The sequence below is a fragment of the Melanostigma gelatinosum genome, assembly GCF_949748355.1.
Source record: "Melanostigma gelatinosum genome assembly, chromosome: 18".
In the NCBI taxonomy this organism is placed as follows: domain Eukaryota; kingdom Metazoa; phylum Chordata; class Actinopteri; order Perciformes; family Zoarcidae; genus Melanostigma; species Melanostigma gelatinosum.
Genome location: NC_136651.1, coordinates 404,373 through 411,872, shown reverse-complemented (window position 1 = coordinate 411,872; position 7,500 = coordinate 404,373).

Below are 7,500 nucleotides of genomic sequence, written 5' to 3'. Positions count from 1 at the left end.
CAACACATCTAGAACCTGATCCCAGAACCCAGAACACATCTAGAACCTGATCCCAGAGCACAGAACACATCTAGAACCTGAACCCAGAACATGCAGAGCAGATCTGTTTCGTCCTGCAGTCGACTCCACTTGTTCTTTATTTTTGTTAACGAAGTCGTGTTTCATCATTTATGAAAGAACCTTTCATCTTCAGGTTCAGTTGACTCGATGGTGATCAATGGTTCTACAGAGGAGTTAGAACAGTTGAAGTTAAGTTCCTGTTGTTCCTCTGGTGCTAAACGTAAACGCTGCACATAGAAAGAGCTGCTGATGAAATAATCAGAGGTGATCTGCACCTTCATGATGGATCTACTGAAACACACGCGCTGCTCTCGTGTCTTTCACATTCAATAACATCTGTTTTGCTGAAGAGCTGATGGACATTTCATTAAAATGTGACCTCACACTCATTTCATGCTCAGAGACTCTTCAGTGCATCAGGTCCTAATTCACCAGATGATAATCGCCGATGATCCATAACCGGTAAAGATTCACGATCGATCTAACAAGCTTCTCAGTGAAACGGCTAAATGTTGCTCTGATTACTCAGCATTACGGACGTGAATGTCTTTATTGAAATGAAGATGAAGCCGCATCACGCTGCTGTTTAAATAAGAACGCTGACAGGTCTTTATGGTGGCCTGAATATGAATATGACTTTCTTTATCTCCATCCAGGATATTAACAATGGAATTCTGTGGGAATTAATACTTTTGATCATTAAGAGTTCGGGGCGCATGAGTGGGAGCAGTAAGCGCTCGGGTCGTCATTAATAACCATCATAGGTGGCCCTCTGCTGCTGATGGATCATGAATATTAATAACACAGAAATGGCGAATAAATAGCACAATTTAAATGCCGGTGGCCTCGTCCGTACACGTCTCGTCAGGGAGGAGGAGACATCTTTCAAAGCTGTAACCACGCTGGGGACACGTCCCGCTATCGTCCTCACGGTGTCCTCACCAACGTCCCTAGTCGTCTCCTGCCCGGTCGTCTCTTCCCCGGTCGTCTCTTCCCCGGTCGTCTCTTCCCCGGTCGTCTCCTGCCCGGTCGTCTCCTCCCCGGTCGTCTCTTCCCCGGTCGTCTCCTCCCCGGTCGTCTCTTCCCCGGTCGTCTCCTCCCCGGTCGTCTCTTCCCCGGTCGTCTCTTCCCCGGTCGTCTCCTCCCCGGTCGTCTCCTGCCCGGTCGTCTCCTCCCCGGTCGTCTCTTCCCCGGTCGTCTCCTGCCCGTTCGTCTCCTGCCCGGTCGTCTCCTGCCCGGTCGTCTCCTCCCCGGTCGTCTCCTCCCAGGTCGTCTGGTTTATCTCAGCGAGCAGCCGTGACCCCGAACATCAGCCTCGTGTGAGCACATACTGAGTGCCCCCCCCCATTAAAGATGCTGCCCCCCCATTAAAGATGCTGCCCCCCCATTAAAGATGCTGCCCCCCCCCATTAAAGATGCTGCCCCCCCCCATTAAAGATGCTGCCCCCCCATTAAAGATGCTGCTCCCCCCCATTAAAGATGCTGCCCCCCCATTAAAGATGCTGCTCCCCCATTAAAGATGCTGCCCCCCCATTAAAGATGCTGCCCCCCCCCATTAAAGATGCTGCCCCCCCATTAAAGATGCTGCCCCCCCCATTAAAGATGCTGCTCCCCCATTAAAGATGCTGCCCCCCCCCATTAAAGGTGCTGCCCCCCCCATTAAAGATGCTGCCCCCCCCCATTAAAGATGCTGCTCCCCCATTAAAGATGCTGCCCCCCCCCATTAAAGATGCTGCCCCCCCCATTAAAGATGCTGCCCCCCCCATTAAAGATGCTGCCCCCCCCATTAAAGGTGCTGCCCCCCCACATTAAAGATGCTGCCCCCCCATTAAAGATGCTGCTCCCCCCATTAAAGATTAAAGTTTCCCGTGAGATGTTTAGAACATTTGGAACGTTTCCCGTGAGACGTTTGGAACGTTTCCCGTGAGACGTTTGGAACGTTTCCCGTGAGACGTTTGGAACGTTTCCCGTGAGACGTTTGGAACGTTTCCCGTGAGATGCTTGGAACGTTTCCCGCAAGACGCTTGGAACGTTTCCCGTGAGACGCTTGTAACGTTTCCAGTGAGATGCTTGGAACGTTTCCCGCAAGACGCTTGGAACGTTTCCCGCGAGACGTTTGGAACATTTCCCGCGAGACGTTTGGAACGTTTCCCGCGAGACGTTTGGAACGTTTCCCGCGAGACGTTTGGAACGTTTCCCGCGAGACGTTTGGAACGTTTCCCGTGAGACGTTTGGAACGTTTCCCGCGAGACGCTTGGAACGTTTCCCGCGAGACGTTTGGAACGTTTCCCGTGAGACGTTTAGAACGTTTGGAACGTTTCCCGTGAGACATTTGGAACGTTTCCCGTGAGACGTTTGGAACGTTTCCCGTGAGACGTTTGGAACGTTTCCCGTGAGACGTTTGGAACGTTTCCCGTGAGACATTTGGAACGTTTCCCGTGAGACGTTTGGAACGTTTCCCGTGAGACGCTTAGAACGTTTCCCGTGAGACGCTTACAACGTTTCCCGTGAGACGTTTATAACGTTTCCCGTTAGACGTTTAGAACGTTTCCCGTGAGACGCTTAGAACGTTTCCCGTGAGACGCTTGGAACGTTTCCCGTGAGACGCTTGGAACGTTTCCCGTGAGACGTTTGGAATGCTTCCCGTGAGACGTTTGGAAGGTTTCCCGTGAGACGCTTGGAAGGTTTCCCGTGAGACATTTGGAACGTTTCCCGTGAGACGCTTGGAACGTTTCCCGTGAGACGTTTGGAAGGTTTCCCGTGAGACGCTTGGAACGTTTCCCGTGAGACGTTTTGAACGTTTCCCGTGAGACGTTTGGAACGTTTCCCGTGAGACGTTTGGAACGTTTCCCGTGAGACGTTTAGAACGTTTCCCGTGAGACGTTTGGAACGTTTCCCGTGAGACGTTTGGAACGTTTCCCGTGAGACGTTTGGAACGTTTCCCGTGAGACGCTTGGAACGTTTCCCGTGAGACATTTGGAAGGTTTCCCGTGAGACGTTTAGAACGTTTGGAACGTTTCCCGTGAGACGTTTGGAACGTTTCCCGTGAGACGTTTGGAACGTTTCCCGTGTGACGTTTGGAACGTTTCCCGTGAGACGTTTGGAACGTTTCCCGTGAGACGTTTGTAAGGTTTCCCGTGATATGCTTGGAACGTTTCCCGTGAGACGTTTGGAACATTTCCCGTGAGACGTTTGGAACGTTTCCCGTGAGACGTTTAGAACGTTTCCCGTTAGACGTTTAGAACGTTTCCCGTGAGACGCTTAGAACGTTTCCCGTGAGACGCTTACAACGTTTCCTGTGAGACGTTTAGAACGTTTCCCGTGAGACGCTTAGAACATTTCCCGTGAGACGCTTAGAACGTTTCCCGTGAGACGTTTGGAACGTTTCCCGTGAGATGTTTAGAACATTTGGAACGTTTCCCGTGAGATGTTTAGAACATTTGGAACGTTTCACGTGAGACGTTTGGAACGTTTCCCGCGAGACGCTTGGAATGTTTCCAGTGAGATGCTTGGAACGTTTCCAGTGAGATGCTTGGAACGTTTCCCGCGAGACGCTTGGAACGTTTCCCGCGAGACGTTTGGAACATTTCCCGTGAGACGTTTGGAACGTTTCCCGCGAGACGTTTGGAACGTTTCCCGCGAGACGCTTGGAACGTTTCCCGTGAGACATTTGGAAGGTTTCCCGTGAGACGTTTAGAACGTTTGGAACGTTTCCCGTGAGACATTTGGAACGTTTCCCGTGAGACGTTTGGAACGCTTCCCGTGAGACGTTTGGAACGCTTCCCGTGAGACGCTTGGAACGTTTCCCATGAGACGTTTGGAATGTTTCCCATGAGACGTTTGGAATGCTTCCCGTAAGACATTTGGAAGGTTTCCCGTGAGACGCTTGGAACGTTTCCCATGAGACGTTTGGAACGCTTCCCGTGAGACGTTTGGAACGCTTCCCGTGAGACGTTTAGAACGTTTCCCGTGAGACGTTTTGAACGTTTCCCGTGAGACGTTTGGAACGCTTCCCGTGAGACGTTTGGAACGCTTCCCGTGAGACGTTTGGAACGCTTCCCGTGAGACGTTTAGAACGTTTCCCGTGAGACGTTTTGAACGTTTCCCGTGAGACTTTTGGAACGCTTCCCGTGAGACGTTTTGAACGTTTCCCGTGAGACTTTTGGAACGCTTCCCGTGAGACGTTTTGAACGTTTCCCGTGAGACGTTTGGAACGCTTCCCGTGAGACGTTTGGAACGCTTCCCGTGAGACGTTTAGAACGTTACGTTTTAAAGGCACTTTAAGAATTAAAAACATTCCACAGGAAGAACGTTCAGTTCATTAACACAAACGTCTTAATGAGCCGAGAGAGAAACAGGAAACCAATTAGTAATTAAGTCCCTCTGTCACATGAGAAAATTACAATTATGCAGCTGCAATGCTTCCATGTTTCTGCATATTCATGACGCTCGATTCGTTCCATAGCCTCCATATAAATCATGCAAATTTATGAAGTGAAGGTTTTGTTTTATTTCAGCGTATTATGTCATGTTCGATGTCTGAGGTGTCGCAGGAACGAGGTAAAGGCCGTGCTGATGGTGGTTCGTCTGATTATTTATGGCCACTTCCTGTCAGCCTCTACACAGCCCTGTGTGTGTGTGTGTGATCAGGATATTGATGATCTCCTTCACATGTCCACTTCTCCCCGTGTGGCCTCAATCTATTTGGTCTATAAAATGCATTTATAACACAAACTATACTCACATTAATAATGTGTGTGTCATGTCGATACATAAAGTGTGAGAACATTTATGTATCTTCATGTTTTAGCACTTTAGCGTTTTACTGTTATGTTTTCTTTTCATCTGTTTGTGTTCTCTGTCGATAAAATGTGAGAAAATATGGAACAATATGACATTTTTAATATCCTGTTTCATCCAAAAATGCAACAATATTAATTTGACTGAGAGTTAAAACGTATCATTGTTAACGTTCTGTTCATCGATTCAGCTTTAAATATTTAGCTTGTTGTTTGTTTGAACATTTTCTCATGACCTTTTACATGATAAGATATTTTTAAGTGATATTCTTTCTCATTATTACTAAACACCAACATACTGTTTTATTAATATGTATTTCCTGTTGTAATATATCACAAAACATTTCTGTTATTACACCAAAATCAAGGTATCTCATTGATTCTTGTTATAACACAAGTTGTTATGTTGTTATAACAAAACCCTACTTTACCACTTTACCATAATAGTATATAAACATGTAATACATGGTTTATAACACACTAACGTGAGCAGAAAAAAAAAATGTATGAATGTATTTGTTGACTGTAATATATTAATATACAATATGTCCTCATAGGAGAAGTTAATATTACATAATAAAGCAGTTATTAATGTTCATATTCTGATCATAAATGCTAAATATGACGTGTTTTAAACAGTAGAGCTTGAGGCCTCAGGGTTTCCTTCCAATCAGCGAGATGATTAGTGTAATAAACGCGAGGAGGAGGAGGAGCAGGAGGAGCAGGAGGAGGAGGAGGAGGAGGAGGAGGAGCAGGAGAAGGAGGAGGAGGAGCAGGAGGAGGAGCAGGAGGAGGAGGAGGAGGAGCAGGAGGAGGAGGAGGAGGAGCAGGAGGAGGAGCAGGAGGAGGAGGAGGAGGAGGAGGAGGAGCAGGAGGAGGAGCAGGAGGAGGAGCAGGAGGAGGAGGAGGAGGAGGAGGAGGAGCAGGAGCAGGAGGAGGAGCAGGAGGAGGAGCAGGAGGAGGAGGAGGAGGAGGAGGAGGAGGAGGAGGAGGAGGAGGAGGAGGAGCAGGAGGAGCAGCAGCAGGAGCAGCAGGAGGAGGAGGAGGAGGAGGAGGAGGAGGAGCAGGAGGGTTAAATGAAAAGCTCAGCGCGTTGGTGTCCTCTGCGTTGTGTCAGGAACTTTTAAACATGAAATGCTTCTTCAAACGTCACCTTGAAGCGGCGTCCTGCCGCGCGCCGGCCTTCGACCCGCCGCGCGCTGCCGACATGATTGCTTTTGTTCTGTGGAGAATATTTAAATGAGCTTTATAAAAGCGAGCATCGCGGGTCGTAACACGCCGATTCTTCCACAACTGGAACAGATGCTGCGCGTCGAGCGGAGGTCACGCGCGCCGGTTTAACAAAGCCCGGCCGGCTCACAATCATCCACTCGCACACTCACTGAGATTCAGCTTGAGTAATAGATGGAGGTCACGCTGGGTCACTTTCAATTTCCACTTCCAGCGGGAGAAAAATGAAAACAACTCATTTGCACAAATCTGAATAATTCAGTCACTCAAAAAGGGGAGAAATGAAAATATGTGTGAGAGGAGAGGATAAAGGAGAGAGGAGAGGATAAAGGAGACGAGGAGACTGTTGCGGCTCCTGCGCTAATGACGGCGGCCTCCTCGTCGGCCTGCATGAAAGCTAATGCTGAATCAGAATCCAGATGTAAGAGTGAAGCGTCCCTTTCTCTCGGGAGGCTCCGCTGCCTCTAGTGAGCTTTTAAACTTATCATAAATGTATTAAGATTGCAGCGGGCCATGAAACAGCTGTAGACAATTAATCTTCTGCAAATCTTATCCGAGGAATTGGTTTCTGCAAAGTAACATCTGCTGCGAGAGGCGATTATTCATGGGCGACGCACAGCCGCCGCCTTTATGCATCGGCCACAATCATTGCCAATGATGTCACAATTTATAGTTTTCCCTGTTCGGTAAAAATAACATTCAGCAGCATTAAAACATCATCCATCACCACGAGGCCATCCCCGGCTCACCAATTAAAAAGTATTCATTCCGCTGAGAAGTTGTTACTGCTGTTACGATGTTACGGTTGTTACGGTTGTTACGATTGTTACGATGTTACGGTTGTTACGATGTTATGGTTGTTGCTGTTATTGCAGTTGTTACGGCTGTTACAATGTTGATATGTTACGGTTGTTGCGGTTGTTACGGTTGTTACGATATTACGGTTGTTACGATGTTACTGTTATTACAGTTGTTACGGCTGTTACAATGTTGAGATTTTACGGTTGTTACGGTTGTTACAGTTGTTACGATGTTACGGTTGTTACTGCTGTTACGATATTGCGGTTGTTACGATATTACGGTTGTTACGTGTTATGGTTGTTACATTGTGACTGTTATTACAGTTGTTACAGCTGTTACAATGTTGAGATGTTACTGCTGTTACGGTTGTTACGATATTACGTTGTTACGATGTTACGGTTGTTACGATGTTACGCTTGTTACGATGTTACGCTTGTTACGATGTTACGATGTTACGGTTGTTATGATGTTACGGTTGTTACGATGTTACGATTGTTACGATGTTACGGTTGTTACGATGTTACGATGTTACGGTTGTTATGATATTACGGATGTTAAGTATGTGTCATTGTGCGTTTCTGTGAACGTGATACAAAGCTTGTTTCTACTG